Source organism: Trichosurus vulpecula, chromosome 5, assembly GCF_011100635.1.
Source record: "Trichosurus vulpecula isolate mTriVul1 chromosome 5, mTriVul1.pri, whole genome shotgun sequence".
In the NCBI taxonomy this organism is placed as follows: Eukaryota; Metazoa; Chordata; class Mammalia; order Diprotodontia; family Phalangeridae; genus Trichosurus; species Trichosurus vulpecula.
In genome coordinates, this window is record NC_050577.1 from 19,689,649 (window position 1) to 19,713,339 (window position 23,691).

The 23,691-nt window shown below is 45.6% G+C and overlaps 1 protein-coding gene across 1 annotated transcript in view; it reads left to right on the plus strand.

Moving 5' to 3' along the window:
* The window catches only part of CREB5 (cAMP responsive element binding protein 5), a 419,901-nt gene that overhangs the window by 33,254 nt on the left and 362,956 nt on the right, over positions 1 to 23,691 (plus strand). The gene's annotated exons all lie outside the window — the stretch shown is intronic.

Below are 23,691 nucleotides of genomic sequence, written 5' to 3' on the forward strand. Positions count from 1 at the left end.
GTCCCTGTTGAGTTTGAAATGACTGGTCTATAGCTTTCCAAAGACGTGGCACCCAGAAGACAGTGTAATCCTGTCGTCTGAGCAGGGTAGGGCATAGCAGGGCTATCTTGTCCTAGGTACTGATATTACAATTTTCTTAATGTAGCCTAGGATGGTGTTAGGCTTTTTTTGATTGCTGTATCCCTTTTTTTTTTAAAAATCACAATAATAATGTGCTTTAAGGTTTACAAAGCACTTTACAAATGTTATCTAATTTTATCCTCACAGCAACCCTGGAAGGTAGGTACTATTTAGCATTCTCATTTTACAAATGAGGAAACTGAGGCAAACAGAGGTTAAGTGGCCTGCTCAAGGTCACACAGCTAGTGTCTGAGGTTAGATTTGAACTCAGATCTTCCTGACCATGGGTCCAGCTCTCTATCCTCCGCACCTCTCGACTGACCTTTCCATCTGCAATTTAAAACATCAACGACAGCAACAAAAAATCCAGACTGTTTTCAAATGAATTTCCATTAAGTGACAGCTTGTACTTGTGGCCTATTTTTTTAACTCGTGTCAGATTTACCTTTGTGCCTATAAAAATGTTGCCTTATTTGATTCCAGCCGGCTGAGATCTTTTTGAATACTCTCATCCACCGTGTGAATTATCGTTCTTAGCTTGGTGTTATGCACAAACCTGGTAACCACAGCAGTTTTCTCTGCATCCAAGGCATTGCTAAAAAGTCTGAAAACTGCACAAGGCCATGCGCAGGTGCTTGGGGCCGTGGTACTTAGTTGTCAGCATTGGGGCAGGCAGCGACTGCTCACTCTTGGGTTCCAGTTACTCAGACTCTCTCTGACTATGTCCGACTGTCCTGGCGTGTAGGGCCTTCTTCATTTTGTCCCTAAGGCTAGCATGAGTGAGGAACTTTGCTTGACCTTTTGTTCATGTCTAGTTCAGCTAATATCTAAAGGTTTGCCCTGTCTGCCGGTTCAGTGAGCTGTCAGAGAAAAGTAAGAGGTTAGCCTGGTCTGACCTTTTCTTGGTGAAGCCGTGCTTGGTGTGGTACCTCTTCCAAGACATTTACCAATGATCCCTTTCATAATTTTATCTGATGGGGTCTGAGGGGGACTGGACTTGTGACTTCATTGGTGTGGGGATTCTGATCTGCAACTGACAGCCTTGGAGAGTTGTCCCAGGCACTGAGAGATTAAGCCACAGGCCCAGGGTCAAACGGCCGGCATCTGCCAGAGACAGGACACTTTCTGTGATACATTTTAGAATTTGCAGGAATCAAAGTCAAGGCTGTTGGCCTATGGAATTCTTACTGATTTTAAGAGTCAGATAGGTGGATAAAGCTTGAGTTCAAATCTAGCCTTGGACACTGGGTGACTCTGGGCAAATCGCTTAATCTCTGTCTGCCTTGTCTATAAAATTAGGATAACAATAACACCTACCTCCCAGCACTGAGGAAATATTTATAAAGTACTTTATAAAGCACCTTCAAGTGCTGTAGAAGTACTATCATTGTTATTATGTTCTGTGATAAAATAGCTCAGAAAAAAGAGGGGGAAAAACCCAGAAAAAGAAGACAATGGATTTCCATCTGGAGGGAATCTCAGAGGCCACCTAATCCCAAATCCTTATTTTACAGGGAAGGAAGATGGGACCCAATGAGTGTGTGTGTGTGTGCATGTGTGTGTGTGCGTGCGTGTGTGTGAAGGAAGGGGGAGTGAGGAGCCTTGAGACGATCTCCTTTGTCTTGTTGAGTGAAATATAACATTACCCCATAACCTGGTTTAAGCCTCTGCAGATGAGAAGCCCTGTGTGTGTGTAAGTACTAAGTGTTCCTCTTCTCCCCTAGGACTGTGTTTGACTCATTATGCTGACACAGCACGAGCAAATTAGGGCATTTTCATGCGCTTGAATTCCTGCCTAAATGATGAAAAGTACAGCCCCTCCCCAGAGAATCCGAGGCTGCTTGATTTATGGGAATGCGGGCCCTGCTGCAATCTGAGGATCTCTGGGCCCCAGTCAGAGAGCGGGGGCACCGGGGGGTCAGTGTCAGTCAGAAAGGGGGCCTGTTAGCTGATAGTGCGGATGGTTGGGGGCCTCCGCAGGGCCCCCTCAGCCCTGCTTTCTCCAGGCACCAGAGTGGGACAGCGGGTCTCCCAGGAGAGGCGAAAGAGAAAGAAAGCCAGGGACCCTAACACAGGCACACGGGCGACACTCCCCGTGTTACTGACTTCACCATTACCGTCATGTGGCTATTGGTTTAGAGCCAAAAGATGCCTTACAGGGTCTTAGATCTAAAGCTGGAAGGACCCTCAGAGGCCACTGAGTCCAACTGTCCATTTTGTGGACGAAGAAACTGAGGCCCAGAAATATTAAATGACTTGAGATCTTAGATCTAAAGCCAGAAGGGACCACCAAGTCCAACCACCTTCATGGTACAGATGAAGAAAGTGAGGCTCATGAGAGTAATCACACACACACACACACACACACACACACACACACACACACACACACAGGAAAGGAGAGAAGCTATAGCTCAGCCAGGGTCATTGGTAACAAGGAAGCTTCTAACACTCATCCTCCAAAACCTAACTCTTGTTTTTTGCAGCTTTTGACGATATCACCAAATGCATCTAATGCCAGTAGTTGCTGGTGAGTCATCTCATGGGAGCTGCTGTATTTTGAGACAGGAAAAAGAGCCTTCTGGTTGGAAATGTTTTGAGTTACATTACTGCCCTTGCCCAGCTGAGACCATCTTTGATCTCTGATTTTTTTTTTATCAGCCTGGCTGAAAGGAAACACCGATTGACAAAATTATTGGAGATGACAGTGTGTAGTTTCCCCTCCATCAGAAAATCCCATGGCCCTTCCCCTGACATGAAGCGTAAACCACCCCCTGGTCCCTGGGTTGCCTGCACTCTTTACCTTCAAACCCCATTGTCTTTGATGGGTCCTCGAAGGGAATGGGCCCTGATGGCTGTGTATCACCCGTGGAAACGACTGCAGTCTGCTTTAAAGAGAGAGATCAATGGCAAACAGAAGGGAGCTGGTGTTTCTAGTGGGTGGAATATTGATGGGGGCTCCGAGGATCTGGATTCCATTCCTGTTTCTGTAACTAACTGCAAACGTGATCTCAGACTTGAGATCTGCTACTTTTCCAAGTTCATAAATGGCGCTGCTAAAATGCGGTGGCTTGGAGTCAGAGAGCCTTCTGATTAGTGAGCTAGCCTTGGGCCAGCCATTTCCCTTCTCTAGACTCTACTCTCCCCATCTGTAAAATGGGGGTGGTTGGACCCAGTGGCCTCTGAGGTCTTTCCCGGCTCAAGGTCTATGATCCAATGAAGATATGCTTTTAAATACTAACTATAGGTCTTGAGAGGTCAGAGGCCAAGCAGAGAGGAGCCTCCCTTTCCTACAGTAGACAGCTAGGTGGTTCTAGGCCTGGAGTCAAGAATACTTGAGTTTAGGTCTAGTCTCCAAACACTTACTAGCCTTGTGATCCTGGGCAACTCACTTAGCTTCAGCATGCCTTAGTTTCCTCATTTTTTTAAAAAAAGTAGGCATAATAACAGCACCTATCTCCCAGGGTCGTTGTGAGGACAAATGAGATAATATTTGCAAAGCGCTTAGCACAATGCCTGGCACACAGTAGGCATTTCATAAATGCTTGTTTCCTTTGCCTCCCTGTCCTATTATTAGATGTTCTTAGCCATGGTGCTAGGGTTTCTAGAGGCAATGCATCATGTCTGTCAGCAGGACTCTAAGGACTCCAGTGGAAGTCAACATGGTGCCCATTGGGATCCTCCACTTATACCAGGGACATGGCGCGCACGCAGGCGCGCACACACACACACACACACACACACTCACATGGATACAGGGCATCAGCCATATCTCCATGTGCACAGCTTGATGCTTGAAAGTCCCTGGTAGTGGTACCATCAAAGGTACTTATTGGAGAAATGCTTGTTGGGCTGAATTTGTTTTGTCTATGACATGATGGCTCTAAATTAGGAGTCGCTAATTTTATTTTGAGTTTTTTAATTAGTCAGGAGATACTTGACAAATGGTGACAGCAGTCATTAATTGCTGGGTTGTGTTTTTTTTAATACCGAGAAATAGAGATTTTGGGAAATTGCGAGAGACTTCCACAAGTTACCAATGATGTTGGTGGTGATGATGGCAATGACAGGAGCCAAGAAAGGATGTACTGGCATCCTCACAGTTTTGCTCAATCACAGATAGCGATTCTTTTATCCCCCTGTACAATGATTCACAGACCATTAAATAGAAGAGTATAAACAGCAGGACGGTGCTTTGTCCCAGGACATTTTCTGTCTGAAACCCATGGAGGAAAAAGAGAGGAGTGATTTTTCTATAGTAGTGATGACCATTGACATTTACGCAGCACTTTAAAATTTGCAAAGTGATTTACTTCCATTGACTCATCTGAGCCTCACAACCCTGTGGGGTGGGTTCTATACAGGTCCTGTTGTTCCTGATTTAAAGCCGAGGCTCTAAGAAAAGCCAAGTGTGGACCTGGGGATCGGGAAACCAGCTCCGCTGCTAAGGAGCTTTGTGACCTTGGCCACCCCCTTAGTTTTCTCATCTGTATAGTGGGAAGGTTGGACAAGATGGCCTCCAATATCCCCTCCACCTCTGCCTCTGTGATCCTGGGGTCCCACGACCTCTCGGGGCCTGAGTTTCCTTCTTTATAAACAGAGGGAGTTGGACTAAAAGGTCTCTAAGGTCTGTTTCCACTCCAGAAGCCTTTGAATCCAGAGTCCTGGCCTGCTGCCTCTCTCAGTGACTAATCCTTTGCTGTCTCTTCCCTTCCCAATCCCTAACTGTGGGTGGTCTGTGAGGTCCAATCCTCCCCTCCCCCATTCTCCTCTCTTTCCACTCTCTCTTTTGGAGACCTTCTCAGCACCCACATCTCCAACCATCATGGATTAGTCTGTAGCACTGGCCCAACCTCAGAAAACCATAGCGTCTTGGTCAGAAGAGGCTTCGGGCATCGCCTTGTCCAGTCTATTCATTTTACAGGTGATACAGCTGAGGCTTGGCAGGAGGAAGTGGCCTGCTCAGGGGCACAGAGCTAGAAGATGGTAGAGCTGGGACTTGGCCCAAGGGTCTTCTTACATCAAGACCAGAGCTTTCACTGAAGCATGTTTTCTGGACAGGTGACCAACAACTAGAACTTGGAGACTTGTCAGCCTCAGGGCGTCTTTATTGAGTACACTGAGTCAGAATCTTCCTTCCCCCCTCTCTTTTTTCTCTCCTTTCTTTCCTGTGTCCTTCCTTCCTTCCTTCCTCCCTCCCTCCCTTCCTTCCCTCCTTCCCTCCTTCCTTCCCTCCTTTCTTCCTTCCTTCCTTTCTTCCTTTCTTTCTCCCTCCCTCCTTTCTTCCTTCCTTCCTTCCCCTCCTTCCTTCCTTCCCCTCCTTTCTTCCTTCCTTCCCCTCCTTCCCTCCTTCCCTCCTTCCTTCCTTCCTTCCCTCCTTCCTTCCTTCCTTGCCTCCTTCCTTCTCTCCTTCCCTCCTTCCTTCCCTCCTTTCTTCCTTCCTTCCTCCCTCCCTCCTTCTTTCCTTCTATCCTTCCTTCCTCCCTTCCTTTCTCCCTTCCTTCCTCCATCTCTCCTTCCTTCCATCCCTCCTTTCCTCATTCCTTCCTTCCTTCCTTCCTTCCTTCCTTCCTTCCTTCCATCCCTTCTTTCCTCATTCCTTCCTTCCTTCCTTCCTTCTATCCTTCCTTCCTCCCTTCCTTTCTCCCTTCCTTCCTTCCTCCCTCTCTCCTTCCTTCCATCCCTCCTTTCCTCATTCCTTCCTTCCTTCTTTCCTTCCTTCCTTTCCCATGAGACGTTTTTGTTCTCTTAACTACCATAATATGAAGCATCTACAGTGTCTCCTCTCGTTGTTTTATAAAGACTTATTTTTTCCACTTGCTATGTCTAATATGTTGTCTTCACAATCCAGTCAGTCCGTTATCAAGGTCTTCTTAAACACCTACTATGTGCTTTGCCTGATACTGTGGATACATACTAATGAAATAGCCCCTGACATCCCACAGAGCATCCATGCTCCTTGTCATCTCATATCCGTCTCTAGATAGTGATGGCTAGATAGGTAGAGAAGTGTGTACTCTTTTGTATCCATAGCCCCCCACCTCTGCAGGGGAAGGGGGGAGGTGTACTCTCTCAGTTCTCCTCCAGGACCAAGCTAGGCCATTATCATGTCATAATATAGTATTAATTTTCCAATAATAATAAATGATGATAAATAATACTAATTAGCATTTATGTAGAACCTTAAGGTTTACAAAGTGCTTTATAAACTTTATCTCATTTGTCCATCACAGCAACTCTGAGAGGTAGGTGCTGTTATGATCCCCAATTTACAAATGAGGAAACTGAGGCAGATGGAGGTTAAGTGACTTGCCTAGGGTCATACAGCTAGTAAGTGTTTGAGTCTGCATTTGAACTCAGGTCTTCCTGACTCTAGCTCCAGGCCATTGTGAAAATAGAAGAGCTCAGAAAACCTCTTGTTGTGACCCAAGTTTCAGGCCCCCAATTCTAGTTGGTGAGGAACATAGCTGTCTCGGCCCGCCTTCCCAGCAGGCTGATTTACCATAGATGAGAAGGAGCCCAATCGAATTATTTGGCCAGGATATTCCTCTGTAAATCGATTTTGAGGCAGACAAAAGGGCGGCCTCCTTCCCTCCCCCTTTCCCATCAGGATGATGTTATTCCAGGTTGGGCCAGGCTGCCTGACTTGTTCAAATCCCATTACCTGTCCTGAGGCAGACGGGCCAGGCAGGGATTTGGGGGCATCGAGCCAACGCGGGATCCTAGCAGCACAGGCACATGGAGCACCCGAGGAGCTGCTTGCCAGCTGAGAGTAATTTACAGACTTCCAAAGCGCCAGACTGTGAGCGTGCTGCCCAGGGTTCCTGCTTGACCGGATCTCGGCTGCAGCAAACGCTCAGTCCTCCTTGCTGTTCATTGAGCACTGTAGTGATTCTCTTGGAGGCAAACAGGAAAAATGCATCACCCCCCCCTCTCTTTTCACCTTGCCAGCCCAGAGTTTTGAAAATTAAGATGAAGCTTCTGTTTTAGGGTGAGGGAAAAAAGGAGAACTGAAATATTGAAATCTGGCCTAATGTTGGGTAAAGAGAGTCCTCAATTCCCGCCAAAAGCCGCTGAGAACAGAGGTGGTATGGTCCAGTGCAGAGGGCCAGGGGACCTGACTCTTCCACTTACAACTTGTGGGATCTTGGATAAGTCATTCCAATTGTAGGGGACTCAGTTTCCCCAGTGGTAACATGAAAGTGGTTGGGTGAGAACCCCTCAGGTCCCTTCCAGATGGCCTGTGCTTTTCCATCACACACACTCACACACATACTCATACTCACACACTCACATTGAAACACACACATTCTCACACACACTCACATACACACACTCAAACACATACACTCACACACACTCACAACACACACACACTCAAACACTCACACACACATGCACACACTCTCATGCTCTCACATACTCACACATACAGACACACACACACACACACACACACAGATACACACACACACACATACTCCAGAGTCCTGGGCTGAAGGCTTGGACAAGTCTCTCTTTGTGGGTCCTCGTTGTATCAGTTGGACTTGAGATTTCCCAAGATTCTCTTCAGAGGTCACTGTCTCTTTGTCTCTAACACCCCAGAGTTCTAAATCTGTCTCTTACAGAGACATGAGGGACATTTCAGAAGGCAAAAAGTCAAAAATAAAAATGAAATCGACCTCATTGGAAGGTGTCTTTTGGCCCAAAGGTTCCACAATGTAAATGAAAACTAAGTCTGGCTAAGGTAGGGATGGAAACAATTTTCTTCAGGAGTCTGACCACTTTCCTGTGGAAGGGCCGTGGGGAAGCTCTTTGCATACTAATGGGGCTGAGGGCTTCTGGAACCCAGGTTTTGTGTACCCCCCCTGCCCCAACTCACACTTCTTCTCCTGGGGAGGAGACAGTGGTCATTGAAGAAAACGTGGAAGGGGGTGGTATGCCAGTCTAGGCCTCGAGATCTACCATTGTCTGAACAACGTAGCGGCCCTCTCCCCCGGCCCAGCCAGTTACCATGCTAGTTGTAGATAATTTACACAAGTGGGGGTGGGGGTTGATTTTTTTTCCTTTTGTCCTGAAGTCCCTGTACTCCTTCCATCCCACTCCTTGTGGCAAAATATCCAAAACAGAAAGCCAACCACTTATCGTTGGAGCACCTCTGTGATTTGCTGTTCAGAGAACCATCATCAAACTGATTAGAACTGGGATGGATTCAGATGTTCTGTACTCCCTGCTCCTTGGTTCCTGGTGGGGATGAGGGGAGCTGGTAGTGCTGTGGGGTTCACATGGTCATTACCTCACACTAACTCAAAGATGAGGTATGGGCCCAGTGTTCTGATTAACCAATTCATTTCCAATTCGCCTATGGCTGGGCCACTGGCCTTAGGACCCCAAACCTCCCTGGGTTTTCTTGAACAGGCGTTCGAGAAATCCTCTCTCCATGCTTTTGCATGGGCTGTCCACTGTGCCTAGAATCCTCTCCTTCCTCACCAACTCCTCTGGGAATTCCCCAGTTGTATTCCAGGCTCAGCTCATGAGACCTTTCCTTTCCCCCTCCATGGTTAATGCTTTCCTCCACTTCCTGGGATTACTTTGTACCTCTGTCTTCTTATCTCAGTAGAGTACAAGCTTCTTGAGGGCAGGGCCATTTCATTTTTGTATTGGCACACCAAGCAAAATGTCTTCCACACAAGGAGAAAGACCAGATCTGTGATTTCATTGGAATTGGAAACTTCCTGGTGAGGAAATGCCCTTTACCAGTGCAGGCAGACACTCTTTAACTCAGCCAGGCTCACACAGACAGCGTGTGTTAGAACTGAGACATGAATCCAGGTGGTCTTGGCGTTCGTGGTAGCTCTCTGTCCACTCTACCATGCTGTACACCTGGCATGTGGTTTGTTGTTGTTAAGTTATTAGTCATATCCGACTTTTTGTGACCCGATGGACCAGAGCACTCCAAGCCTTCTGTCCTCCATTGTCTTTCAAAGTCTGTCCAAGTTCATGTTTGTTGCTTCCACGACACCATCTATCCATCTAATCCTCTGCCCTCCCTTCTCCTTTTTCCTCCAGTCTTCCCCAATGTCAGGGTCTTTTCCAGTGAGTCCCATCTTCTCATTCTGTGGCCAAAGTATTTAAGCTTTAGTGTTTGACCTTCCAGTGAGCAGTCGGAGTTAATTTCTTTAAATATTGATTGATTCAATCCGCTTGCTGTCCAAGGAACTCTCCAAAGTCTTCTCTAGCAGCAAATTCAGAGGTGTCGATTCTGTGCTGCTCAGCTTTTCCTTATAGTCCAGTTCTCACAGCCATACATTGCTAGAGGAAAAACCATAGCTTTGACTATAGGGACCTTTGTTGGCAAGGTGACGTCTTCGCTTTTAACATGCTGGCCAGATATGCCTTAGCTTTCCTTCCAAGGAGCAAGCGTCTTTTAATTTCATGGCAGCAGTCATCATCTACAATGATAGGTACTTAATTAATTGTTGTTAATTGATTGACTGATAGATTCACTTCCTAATTAAGCCTAGCAAGAATGTTAAAATGTCATGTTGGGCAAGCTAGGCACTTGGAGAAAAAGCACTTGGCTTTTGCCTGCTTTTCCAAAAGATCATCTTTGACATCATTTATGAAGCACCTATTATGTGCTATTGTTGAGTCTGAGGGCTTCATTTTATAGAAATAACCGAGGCCCAGAGACCTGATGTGATTTCCTCAGGGTCACCCAAGCCAAGAGGGGCAAGTCAAACTCAGGTTCTCTGACTTCCCACCCAGCCCTGGAGAGCTGTCTTGATTTATTGTGAGAGCTAGAAAGAAGCATAGATGACCCATCCAGGTACTGTTTGGCTGCCATTTTGAAAGTACTGGTGTCCATTTTGGAAGTGGCCTCTTTGATTGAGAGGTGTTTCAACAGCAGCTTGTACAGACCAAGGTCTGGAGTCAGCGCACAGTATGTACACCATGTGTGACCTTGAGCACAGATCCCAGTCAGGCTCCCCAAATCTTGCCTGGTCACATGCCGGGGAGGGGGTTGTTTCTGGGCCCTGATAACAGTCATCTCAGCACAGAAGAAAACCAGTTGTGTTTTTGCTGTGGATTTAGCTCTGATTGACTACAGATGATGGCGCATCAGGCCTTTGGAGGACTGGCCGCCCGCAAAGCAGTCATGCTTCCCTCTGTGAACTGGGGCTTTTCCCGGCATGATTTGTTATGCACGGTGCTTAGGAATTTTCCAAAGGATTTATGAATGCAAGGTTATTGCTGGATTTTTTGGCACCATGGACCCCAGCATTCCTATCCCTCTGCCCTCTCTAACTAGGGCCATGGGGGATTCTGAGCAGAGAAACCTGGGGAGGTGCGTGTGTGGGCTTCTCTGCCTTTACTATACATAGATGGCTTGACGTGGTGGAGACAGAACTTGCGAGTCCAGAAATGGGCTAGTGATCTTTGTGGTCAGTGTAGGCCAAGGAGGGCTGGTGCCACCAGGGTCATAGAAAAGTGCTTGTGTTGCTAGAAGGTCACTTTGGAAAAAGCCCAGAGAGGATTATGGGAAAGCGGTGGGGGCAAGCCTTGGATCTGGAGTCTGAGGACCTGTGTTCTAGAGTTGTCTTCAATTATTTTAAGGGTTGTTATTCTGTTTGGTACCAGAGACAAGAACCAGGAGCAATGAAGGGAAGTTACCAAGAATCCAATTTAGGCTGGGTATCAGGAAACATTTCTCATTTCTTAACAATTCAAGCTGCCGGTGGGGTGGGGGGGTGGGGGGGGTGGGGGTGTGTGTTATGGTGGGGAAGTCCTTTCAGTGTGTAAGATAATTGGACTTAGACTGCTTCCAGCTCTCCAAATCTGATTCTTATTGACTAGTGTGTTCCTGGGCAAGTCACTTAACCTCTCTTTGCCTCAGATTCCTCATCTCCAAAATTAAGGCATTGGAGTTGCTCATCTCTGAGCTCCCCACCCCCACCCCCATCTGTGATTGGCTCTTGCTCTGGGAGGTTGGATGCTGCATTCCATTTCCCTTCTTTGTCTCTGGTTTCCCAGTGGTGCCATTTTCTTATCCCCACTGTGGGGGTCCATGCTCCATCCTCTGCTGCACTGGGAATGTAAGTGTGAATTGTTCAAGTACCTCAAGTCACAAGAGCAAAGCCTCTTCAAAGGAAGGACTTTTTCAAACTTGGTATTGCCATACTGTCTACTTTTTCATGAGAAAAATGCTTAAAAAAACTGAATGAAGTTGGCTGTGGGCATGTGAGCGATGGTCATTCTGTGCTGCTATGCCTGGTCTCTTCTAGTCTCTCAGAGAAATCAGAAGGCTTCCATCTCTCATCTGGCATTCTAGGGCCCAAGGGATCCACAGGGGAGTGGGGCAAGATGCCACAGGCTCCTTTGGGGAAAGCAAACTTCCTCTGTTGACATTTCTGCTGGGATCCTTTTTTTGTCTTGAGTTTAACTCAGATATATACATATTCATACTTGCGTGCACATAAAAATGTATGTTTTATGTATCATATGGATAGAAAAGAAAGGGAATGGGCAAGGGAGGGGAGAGAGAGAGAGAGAGAGAGAGAGAGAGAGAGAGAGAGAGAGAGAGATGGACAGACAGATAGACAGACAGAGACAGAGAGAGACAGAGAGAGAGACAGAGACAGGGAGAGACAGAGACAGACATACAGAGAGAGAGACAACAGAGAAAGACACACAGATATGCAGAAAGTCTAATACAACTCTGGGCTGCTCTTTGAAGATATGAATGTGGCTGCTGACCTACCATGAGCAAGGTACCCACTCTGAGTTGTTTTTCCATTAGCCATAATGAATTTGTGCTGATCTATACACACTCTTCCAAGGAACCACTTGTGAACAGTGATGCAGATTGCAAGACAGCCAGCTGAGGGCTAGGGGTGTTATCTGGGATCATGGAAGAGTAACATGGCCCTGACCTCCTTAGCATCATGTTCCAGTTGAGCTAAACAGATGCACGATTGTACAAAGGTACATGTATAAAAGAGCATAACTATGGATATTATGGACATTGAATAAAATATATTTTGAATGTTTATTTTGACTAACTTACTAATGAAGAGACCTAAATTATTTTCCCTCCTTCCCTTCCTTCCTTCCTCCCTTTCTTCCTTCCTTCCGTATAGCAATGCATGAAAAACACATGGGAAGGAAGACTTCTGTCACTTCGTCTCTTCATAATTAGCTAGCTAGATGGACAGGTAGATTTCCTCACATAAGATATCAGCTCTTTGAGGAAAAGGGCTGGTTAATTTTTTTCTTTGTCTCTACAGTCTCAGGCAGAATTCTTGGCACATAGCAGACACTTAATAACAGTCTGTGGAAGATAATTGGAGAGTAAGGTAGGGAGGGTTGGCAGCTTGCCATAGTGGAGGGAAGGTTGGCCTTAGAATCAGGAGGATCTGGGTTCTAGTCTTGTTTCTGAGATACTAGTTTTTGACCATGGGAACAGCCTTTAATCTCCCATTGCTATGTACACCTCTCTATGACCATAAGTTATAAGTTACAGACGTGTTGCCAGACTGCATCAGTGGAGGGAATTTCACACACATACATATACACACAAATATATACATATAAATACATACCTATGCCTATATATATACCTATACCTATATATATGAATATATACCTACACACACACACACACACACACACACACACACACGTATACTTCCATGGAAGGTCCCTCGTCCCTCTATGGAAACTCTTTGCTGCCATGTTTCAGAATAGAGTTGAATCTGCTGCATAGTCTGGGTCTCACTATCTCCTCCGGAGGGGGTGGTAAATACCTCTCCAGGAGAGGCACACCCACTTCCTGTCGAGGTGTTAAGAATTAAGAGTAATTGACCCATGCCAGGTTGCAGCTCATTTCAATGACCACCATTTTCTCCCTTCAGTTTCTAGGCAGATAATCCCCCTTCCTTCCCCAGAACCCTTTTTGTGACTTCCTTCTCTCAGAGTTGCCTCTGCTGGTGGCAGGCTGACAAATCAACCAATGAGGGCATGAATCCCGCACAGACCTTCTTATCCTTTTCATCCATTTTCCTCAAGCAAGAAGAGACGATTAGAGTCGGGTTCTTTAAGAGCCCCCTCAGTCCCTGTGACCCCTCAGCACAGGGATCCTGTTTTCAATCCCCTGTCCCTCTCTTAGCAGCTGTGTGATGCTTTGGTATCACTGGGCCAAGTGCAAAATCAGGCCTCTCCTCTTAATTACCTGTTCATATTTCAGCTGCACAGAGCTGCTTGGCCCATTCAGAGGGGATAAACCTTCATTGTAATGGATTTCTAGTAAGACTATCTCTGAGATAAGATGCTGAAATCTTGGCTCTGGCCACATGCGTACCCTTGGCCATTGTACACCCATTCCGGGCTCCCCAGAGCCATGTTGTAAATGGATTCCAGGATACATGACTGAGTAATAAGATACTGCAGATACATTTTAGAGCAAGGTGCACTCCTGCCTTATTTATGAAGATAGACATGCTGGTGGAAGGCTTAATCACAGCTGATAAATCATTCTAAGAAAGCCTATTAGAACCATATGCTGATTCCGTGCATTAATACAGTGTGTCTGGTTCTAGTCTAATAAGACAGGGTTTTCTCCCATGCTCTCTGGGTCTTTCTAGCATAGGCTATTTATCTGTTTAAGTGGTATCGTTTGTGTGGGGGCATTTATCTCTCTAAGAGGTGCCATTAATAAAACAAGGTGAAGGGGAAAAGGGGGGGATGGAGAAAAAAAAATGAGTCAGGGTGTCAAAGCTGCCATGGTTGCAGGAGTGTTGGGGTCTGTGTGCCTTTGTGTTTGTGGTGTTATAAAGACAAGAGGGGGGAAAACCTGAGAACAGGAGACATCTCAATTAGTGTTTCAGAAGGCTAAGGATTGGGCTTCACCCAGCATCAGGTAGGCATTTGGCTCCAGGTGTTTATGATACCCATCGCTAAAGGACTATCTGAAATGCTGGGATGAGAGTGGGTGGAGATTAGAGGTGTGGGGTGGAAGGAGAGTCATGACATTGGGGGGGGCGCTTTGCTTTTCCCAAGCTAGCTGGGGTCTGTCCCAAGAACAGGCTCTCTAAAGAAAGCCACATTGGTGCCCGCGCCGTGCCAGGCTCTGTTCATTGCTAATTGTAGGGGTTCCTCACGGATCTTTTCTATTAATCTCTGATTATTGCTGTGCTCTTTTTATTATCTTGCCAATTTCAAACGCTAAGAATTGCATGATTTATTGTTTATTTCTAGCCTAGCCCACCACTTAAATAGTTTATTTAATGGATTCCCAAACAGCGACTGGGTGGCAAAGTCATCTACTTGTGTTTGTTCCTAAGGACTCTTAGAGCTGGGGCATGGGTCCCTTCCACTGAAAAAGTAACTTTCTAGCCATAGAAAGAACGACTAGTACATGGAGGGAGGGAGAGATAGATGTCCACTAGTGTGGGTGTTTATTTAAGGGCATTATTTTGTGCTTCAGAGTTGCTAAAACAAAGTGAACAAGTATTTCTACATAGACAAAAAGCTGTTTGGGACCAAGTAGGGAGCCTGGAGTGGCGGGCAGGCATTGGAAAAGGCCCTAGATGTGGATTGAGAAGACCTGAGTTCAAATCCCAAGTCTGCCACTAGCTAAGGGATGAAACCCTCTCTTGTTTCCTCACATACTTCCTCCTCCAGCTGACTCTCCTCTTCCCTTACCTTTCTAGGTCTGTTTTCCATGGAGGGGCTGGGCTTAGTTTTTTTTTTTTTTTTTATTTCCTGACTACCCTGATCTGACCTAGTTCTACTTTCTCTGGAGCATTGAGAAAAACCTGCCACAGGCAACTCGACCCCCAAGGCCAAGTTCAAGGTTTGGGATGGGTTGGCTGGACTTCACAGGCAATCCAGGCAGCCTTGTGGTGGGCTGGCCAAATTGAGATGTGGTCACTTGGGAGGCAGGGGGTACTGGCCACATGCCTAGAAATGTGGCTTTAGTCTTCTTGATTCCATTCTGGAAGGGAAAGGAGATTATGCATGCCACCCCACCCCCTCAAAAAAAAAAAAAGGATAACTCCTACCCCTCAGATTCTGATTCTCCGGAAAGCACAAACCACTAGGTCCACCCTCTCCCAGGAACAATCAGCTCAGCTTTTCTTGGGACTAAGGGCTTTTTTTCTCCTTTAATTGATTTCCTGTTACAGTCTCTAAAGGCATGGCCTTGACTTATTCATACCCCGATGCTATAACAAGGTGCTTTATATACCAGAGACTTGATATATACTCTGAAGAAAGGGAAAAAGTTATCTGAGGATGTAAGGATAGTGAAACTCCATCCACTCCTCGCTCCCTCACTCCTTCCATCCACTCCACAATATCAGCCCGCATTTTGCGTGTTTGCCAAACAAACTGCTTTACATACATTATCTCACTTGATCTTTGTAATGTCTTCCTGAGGAAGGTGCTATTATTATCTCATTTTACATATAAGGAAACCGAGGCTGAGATTAAGTGGCTTGCCTAGAGTCACAGCTGGTAAGTGATGGGATCAGGATTTGAACTCAGGTCTTCCTAACTCCAAGTTCAGTAGTCTATTCTCTACCTCCAAATTTTTACTATGTGTCTACTATGTGTAAAGGTTTGTGTAATGTGCCAGGTCTGAGAATACAATGTCAAAAATGAGACCGTACTTGTCTTTGAGGGTCTTACATTCCAACAAGGAAGACAATATAGAGCATATAAAATAACTAAAAATATATATAAATAAATGGGTCAGGGGAGACTTTAGCAATGGGTGGGACCAAGAAAGACCTGATATAGGAGTTGTGAGTCTTGAAGGAAGCCAGGCATTCTAAGAGGTGGGGATGTGGAGGGAGAGCCTTCTGGAGAGGGAGTGAGTAGTCTGTGTTGTCCTAGAAACACTGGGAGCCACTGAAGCTTCTATGCAAATCTAAGACCCAGGTCTTTTGATTCTCTCTCTCACCCTATTATACTCCTCTCAAATAACTTGTTTTTCCGAGGGGGTGGGGAGAAGATAATTGGGAAGCAAAGCTCTGCGAAGGGTATGTTGTGACCTCTCTGTGGAGATTTGTCTCTTTGCAGATAGGAAGGGCCACATGAACCCTGCCCAAACTCAAATAAACATTTAGGGCCATTCAAAACCATTAAGATTTTTTTCCCCCTCCGGCTAGAGGTAAACCAAATAAACAAACCTCTTACCCGAAGAGATCCAGTTTTTCTGCCTTTCCTAGTCAGCAAAGCTAAGCTCTCCAAGATGGAATCTCTCATAAGTACTTCCTAATGGGTTCATTCTAGAATGTATTCTGCTTCTGAGGCTCGACATTCACCCAGCTCATCATCATCCTCTTTCAATGTGTTGACACTTGAGGGGCCTTTGAAAGGCCCAAGAAAGTTGTTTTTTACAGTAAGCAGAGACCTTTCTCTGATCTTCTGCTGCAAGATGGGCAATCTCCCTGGGACACTCAAGTCCCTCCAGCCGCCATTGTTCTGTGGAATCCTCCAGGAGCCTAATCAGTGAAGGAAATGAAGGAGGAGCTAGCAATAGCTTTGGAAAACCAAGTTACATCTTAGTCTTTTGAACCTAGATGCTCATTTGCTTGGGGAGATAGAAATACAAGAAATAGCAGCAGGGTACAGGGGTAAGAATGCTGTCTCAAGTCAGAGGCCCTATGTTCAGATCCTGCTTCAGATGCTTATCACCACCTATGATCTTGGGCAAATCCTTCACCTTGCCTCAGTTTTCTTAACTGTAAAATCTGGGGTTGAACTGGATGGGCTTCTGAGTCAGCTCTGGGAATTTCATCTCTCCCAAAATGAAAGGGGCAACCTCAAGTTTATTTCTCCCTCTTTCCTTCTTTTGGCTATCTGTATCCTTCACAGATCTCAACACCATGTCCTGTTATGATTCACAAATCTGTAAAATAGGCCCCGGGGTGGTGTTGCTGCAGCTTTACCTAGGGCTCCTTTTGATAGATCAATCAGCACCATCCCCGATCATTGTCTTTCCTGTTTTACCCAAAGTTGCAAAGGGCCGGAGCCTGGATCCTTATATTTGGAGTCAGAGGACTGGGTTTCAATCCTGGCTTTGTGACTTAGCACTTCTCAGGTAACTCCAACTCTTTGACACTCACTTTTCCCATCTCTACAATGAAAGATTTTGGTGAACTGCCTACTTCCAACTCTGAATCTGTGAGCGCAAGAGACAGAAGGGACCTCCAAATTCTTCTGTTCTATTTCCTTCATTTCACAGATGATGAATCTGAGATTTGGGGCTAAGGGGTTTCAGAGGCCACCTAGACCAACCCTCTCATTTAACAGATCAGGAAACTGAGGCCAGAGACCCTAAATGACTTGATTACACACAGGATAAAGATCCAGAGGTGAGAGGAAGCTTTGAGCTCATCTGATCTAACCCGCTCCTCATTATTAGGAATCTGAGATCCAGGGAGGTTGTCCAAGCTCACGCAGGTGGTAGTTAGCAGAACTAGGAACCCAACTCAGGACTTTGGACTCGAAAGGCAGGATTCTTTCTGCCAAGTCACTGGCCTACCTCACAGGTCCCCAAATCAGAAGGTTATGTCTCTTTGTGCTGTATACGTGCTAAGGTGAGCATCCCTGCATTTCAGCAGCTGGGAGATTTGAGGATGGACAAAGTTTATAAGGGAGAGCAGCCAACATCTGGATCTTCTGTGGGAGTCACTCTACAGCTGTGGTTTGGAGCCCAGGACCAGTTTCCATCACATAACTGATGGATGGGCATGGTTAATTCACAGGTTTCCTCACACCAGTCACCCTCATGCAAGGAGCTGGGTTCCAGCTTGTCCACCCCCAGAGGGCCATGAAGGCATTGGCTGTCTACTGTTCGTGCTCCCCATGGAGCAGAGGGAAAAGATGTGTGTGAGGGCGGTGCTGAAGCAAATGGAGGCTGGGCTCAGAGCCTGGCCCAAGAAGGCTCCCCTAGAGATCTCAGTGGGCAGCAGACAAAGGACTGCCTGTACAGATCAGGAAAGCAATGAGGCAAAGGAAAAAAAAATCACAGATATGACAAATTTCTACCACTTATTAAAAAAAATTCCATTTTTCATTGGTGAATTTCCCCAAATTTTTAAAGTGCTTAAGCTTGATCCTACATATAATTAAAGTTGAAATGACCCAAGAGAGTAGTCAAGTGGCACCATTTAATCAACCCTGCCAGTCCTCTGCGGGACAGAGAGCTGGACAAAATGAGAGATGCACCCCACCCCCACCTCTTTCTTTTCCCTCTTCTGGACTCTCAAACAGAGGGGAAGAGAAAGCCAAGGAAGAGACAAGGTCATTCCCGAATGGTGTATCCCCACCCAGAAGATATGGCATGAAGGCAAAGCCTGCCTCCCTTCAGGAAAGAACTGCAGTGGTCTTCCTACTGACTCTCTCCCCTTGAGGTTTTTACAGGCTGTGTGTTCACCCAGTATGAATGTTGTGTTGTCAGGGAGGGCACTTGCAGAGGTCTAAGCAGGCTGGCTTCTCTCGGCAGGAGGGTGGAGGGACCAGGACAAGATTAAGTCAGAGGGACCCATCAATGCTCCTGAATCCCTACGATCCGTGACTCCCTGAGAGGGACTTCCCATCCTCCCCTTCCCTCCTTCTCTGCCTTGTCTGTTCACTTAAGAGAGGGTCATGTTTAATCTTCTATGGAAAGAGCTGCCTGGGAGCCCCCAACTCTGGAGCATGAGGCTGGTAATGGCCATGGCCTGGCATTGACTTGTCCTGGGAAGAATTTTCATTGCATGTGGACTGGTTTCTGCCCATTGTTGTAGTGGTGGTGGTGGTGGGAGCTCCATCCAGAATGGACTCAGTCAGAGTCCCATGTCAAGAGCTGTTGATGTCCAGGCAGGAAAGTGTGACCAAAAAGCTGAAAAAACAGATGATCACATAAAAACTCGCCTCTGGGGAAGCAGACCATTAGTCAGCCTTATTTATTTATTTTTCCTTTGCTTCGAGGCCCACTATGAAGGAGCTGGGATTACCATATAAAAGGCGATGCAAGAGCTGACCTTCCCATATGATTAGGAGGAAAGCTTTATTCTGGATTTCTGCCACCTGCAATCTGTTTATATTCCTCAGATCACCAAGCCTTTGAATGCTTTCACTGGAATGGGCCAAGTCACATCATAAGTGTGTCTCAAAATAAACAGCCTGAGCCTGCGGCTAGCTCTCAGGAGTAGTCCCCTCTCTTCCCCTTTGCTGGGCCGTCTTTCCTTTTATCCCGACTCAGGGACCGAGCCTGAAGACAAATCTGTGGGAAGAGCAGGCCTTCCTTCTGCAGGGAAAATGCACCCAAGAAATTTAGGAAATACCTTGGAAAAATCATCAAGTTTCTTTCGCTTGGGAGAGATTAGGAAAGCTTCAAGGGGCTGCCCACTGTGGCTGCACCTCGGGGCCAGATCATGGAGCACATTCAGAATGTGTTTCTCAAGGTCAGGTGGGCTTTTTTTTAATGAGTTGAAGGGAAAATAGGGTGATATAATCTTTGGAGGAACACTTCTGTGGGCTTGCCATGGAACCAAGACAATCACCCCTCTTTTCCCCTTAATGGCTGACGTCCATTTAAAGAGTCCAGGTTTTATGTTAATCCAAGCTGCAGTTTTTAGTCGAGTGTTGCTTCTTCCCTCCCAGACCTCCCTTATTGGACGCTGTCAGAAGTTCCCAGGTGGGAGCTCGGGTCATGTTTCTGGCTTCACTGAAGTATTAGAGGAGGCTGTTTCTTCCAGCTGGCCCCAGAGGTGAAAAGGGGGCTAGATCTGCCCTCAGAAGAGGCAGAACTCCGAATCGTATCTGGTTTTGTGACCATGGACAAATTCCTCCTCTGAGTCTTAGTTTCATTATCTGTAAATTAGAGATGAGGGGCAGTGTGACATAGCGGACAAGGGGCCAACTTGGAGCCAGTAAGAACTGGATTCAAGTCCTGTCCCTGCCCTTACCTAGTTGTGTGGGAGTAGACAAGTCACTTAGAGGCAACTCTCTAAGACTGTAAATTATAGAGGAATCACCAGTCTGTCTTAGTGGAGGGGTTTTCCATGTGAGGAGTTCCCTGAACTGATGAAATCATAATCAGTCACAGGAAATACTTGGGCATCTTGGTATGGTGCAAGGAGGGCTGACTTTGAAGGAAAGGACTTGAGTTCAAATCTTCCCTCTCTTCCCCTCACTTTCCTTTTTTTTTTTTTTGCAGGGGGGGAAGGCAGGGCAATTGGGGTTAAGTGACTTGCCCAAGGTCACACAGCTAGTAAGTGTGTCAAGTGTCTGAGGCCAGATTTGAACTCAGGTCCTCCAGACTCCAGGGCCAGTGCGCTACTCACTGCACTATCACTTTCCTTATTTATAAAATAAAGAGAATGGACTAGATGAACTTGAAGGTTCCTTCCCACTGTAGGTCCATGATCCTATGTGCCAGGTTCTGTGTTGGACAGTGGGAATACAGAGACCAAAAATGGATGAACCTATAAATTGGGTAAAAATAGTGGTATTTCCACCTTCCTAGGAGATTTGTTGGGAGAATAAAATGAGATTGCGTGTGTAGAGCCCTTAGGAAATGTTAAAGTTCTATATAAATGCCACCTATTAAATAATAAAAACATAATAATTATGATAATAATAAATATAGATCCATTTTTTTTTTTTTGCTGAAAATCAGAGGTGGAGAGTAAGGAGCCATTCACCATTTCCTGATCTGTGCTGATCGGTGGCATCCTTCAGTCTTGATGGTTGTCCCATTGTGGAATGTTCTGGATTAGGCTAAAAAGGCATAAAAAGAAAAAGAATTGTTTACCCACCTTTGTTTGGGGTGAAAAATTAGGATTCTCTGAGAAGATTTCAGGAGTAGTGATATTTGTCTTCTAAACTATGTGCATGAAAATACCTGACTTAAAAGTCTTCCTATATGGGGATATTTTCCCGTGTGAAAACCATCTAATTTTCTTCTTTTCTGCCTCTTGGTTGTCCCTCTCATGCGCCTTCTCCCTTATTCTAGGGGTAGTCCACTTACTTTGCCCCCAAGCAGCTTTTATTTCATTCAGGGATGCCACAGATGCCTTTCAATACTGAAAAGGCTTCGTGGCTGCTGTTGTCTGGGAGATGATGACGACCATTAAGAGCTGTGATGATTGAAATGGGAATAAAATGGTTTAGGATCAAAAGGCAGTGAGGTGTAGTGAGTGGTGAGATGGTCTTGGAGCCAAGAGGACTTGGGTGTGAGTCCTGCCTCTGATGCAATGACTTTGTAATTCTAGGCAAGGCTCCTCATCTTCCAGAGCTCCAGAAATCTCCCCAAAACTCTAAACTGTGAGAAGGGGCCAACCTCATTTCCCATCAGTAGAGTCCATTCCCCATCTTCTCTACACTAATTAAACCACAGAATTGCCAAAGTGACAGCAAGCAAAACCATATTGGATAATAGCTAGAGAGATGGAAGTGATCTCAGAGGTGATGAGGTGATGCAGTCCAAGTCTTTCTTTTACAGAGGAGGAAACTAAGGGCCAGGGTTAAGTGACTTGCCCAAGGCCATAGAGGTGGTGAACATCAATGGTAGAATTTGAACTCAGGCTCTCTGACTCCAGACCCTGTGCGCCTTCTACTGTGGATGGCTCTTTGTCCACGATACAAGCATTGACTTAAGTAAAGTTTGTAAGAATGTCAGTACTCAGGAGATTGATTACCCTCAGTGTACAAGAAGAAAATTGAAACAAAGGAATTAATTTGGGATAACAAAGTGTATTGATGACAAATGGAGAAATCCTGATTCTCTCCTTTCTGTTCTGATGATTTCTTCCTTTTATCAAGACCTGCCTTCCTCACAAGAAAGTGAACAACTTAGGGACGTTCTATTAATAAGCCACATTTAAAAGTTCCATGGAGGTTTCCTGAAGGAAAGGGATAAGGCCAGAGGAGAGATCTTCATTTTAGCCCATTGCCCATTTAGAGCTTCAGAAATGCTTGGGGTCAAGGACATTTCTATAGATTTCTCAGCTTAACCTGAAAAAAAAATCAAAATTGGATATGCCTTTTGCTTTGACTCACCCTTGTATACAACACTTTCTAAGAAGTTGGGAAAACATTCTCTTCTAATATATTGAGTTCTTCTGTTTGGCAGGGACCATCTTTAGCCCTGTGTTTCATGGGGCTTAAACATGCTTATTATTTCTTCTTTCATAATAACCCAAGCCAAGAATTCTGAGAATCATATGAAATTCCTATCCTGGGTATCAAATCCTGCAGGGACACAACCCAGACTGAATTTGCTGTTCTTTCATCAATTTTGTGTACCCCCTCCAATGTAATAAATGTTGAGTTTATTCTCTCTCTCTCTTTCTCTCTCTCTCTCTCTCCCTCCCCCCCCCCGCCGTCTCTGTCTCTCTCTCTCTCCCTTTATTCTCTCTCCTCTTTTTCCCCTTTTCCACTCTTCCTCTCATGATACTCTGAAAAAAATCAATATTTGATTGTTCCTTTTGTTTAACTCCCTTGTATGCAACACTTTCTCTCCCTCTCTCTCCTTCCCCCTTCTCTCTTCCTCCATCCTCTCTTCTCTCTTTCCTCCTCTCTTTCTCTAATTTTTCAACAAAAGTTTATTGGTGCGGGGAGATAGGTGGAACCCAAAGCCTCAAACACTTGATGATAGACCTCTGCCTTGCCTGGGTCTTCTCATCCCAACCCTAGAATAGCTCATCTAACTCCATGGATAGCATTATCTGGGCAACACGGGAGTGAAAAGAATCGTGGCAAACGATGTTTGAGCCCCCCAGGACTAGAATAGAATGTTCCCTAATCCCATTGCTCCTCCCTATCCAATTTAGCAGAGAATTTCCCACTGGGTCTTGGCTCCTTCCCAAATTGGAGTGTAATCTTGAAAAGATTACACCGTGTAACGACGGGACAAGGAGCTCTTTATTAACTAGTGTGGCAAGCCAGGCGCTTGCTTCTAGGAAGGGCAGATGGATGGACGGGCCCCAGGGTTCTTGGCTCTGTCCTTTATACTCCCTTAGCCCTTCCTTCCTTGTGCCCATGTCTCAGGGGACGGTGAAGGCTAGCGTGGAGCAGACCTCTAGATTCGGGGGAAAGATAGTAGCAAGTTAGAATTAAGGCAATTACTCTCATAATCTGGTGGTTCATAGCAGACCTGTGATTGCAGAAAGATTGCATTACGAATCAGTCACCACAGTGGGATGTAAATACCCCTCTGACTCCCAGAGCTGCGAATCGTGGGCAGATGCAAGCATTTTCCTGCATGAGTTAAAACTTAGATTGCATTTAGTTCTTCCTTGTCCCTTTCTCCTCCCCTTCCCTCTTCCCTCTCCAAATTTTAGATAAAATAATATATTTTCATTCAAACAAATTATTTTTCCAAATAATTTTTTTCATTTCAAATGCTTATTCATTCTTTTAGATGTCTTTATGAAGTTACTCCAAAGAAATATATGTGTGTATGTATACATATATACATAGTATCTTATTCATAAAGAGTAAAAAAAAATCTCCCTATACACACACACACACACACACACACACACACACACACACATCTCTGTATCCCTCTGT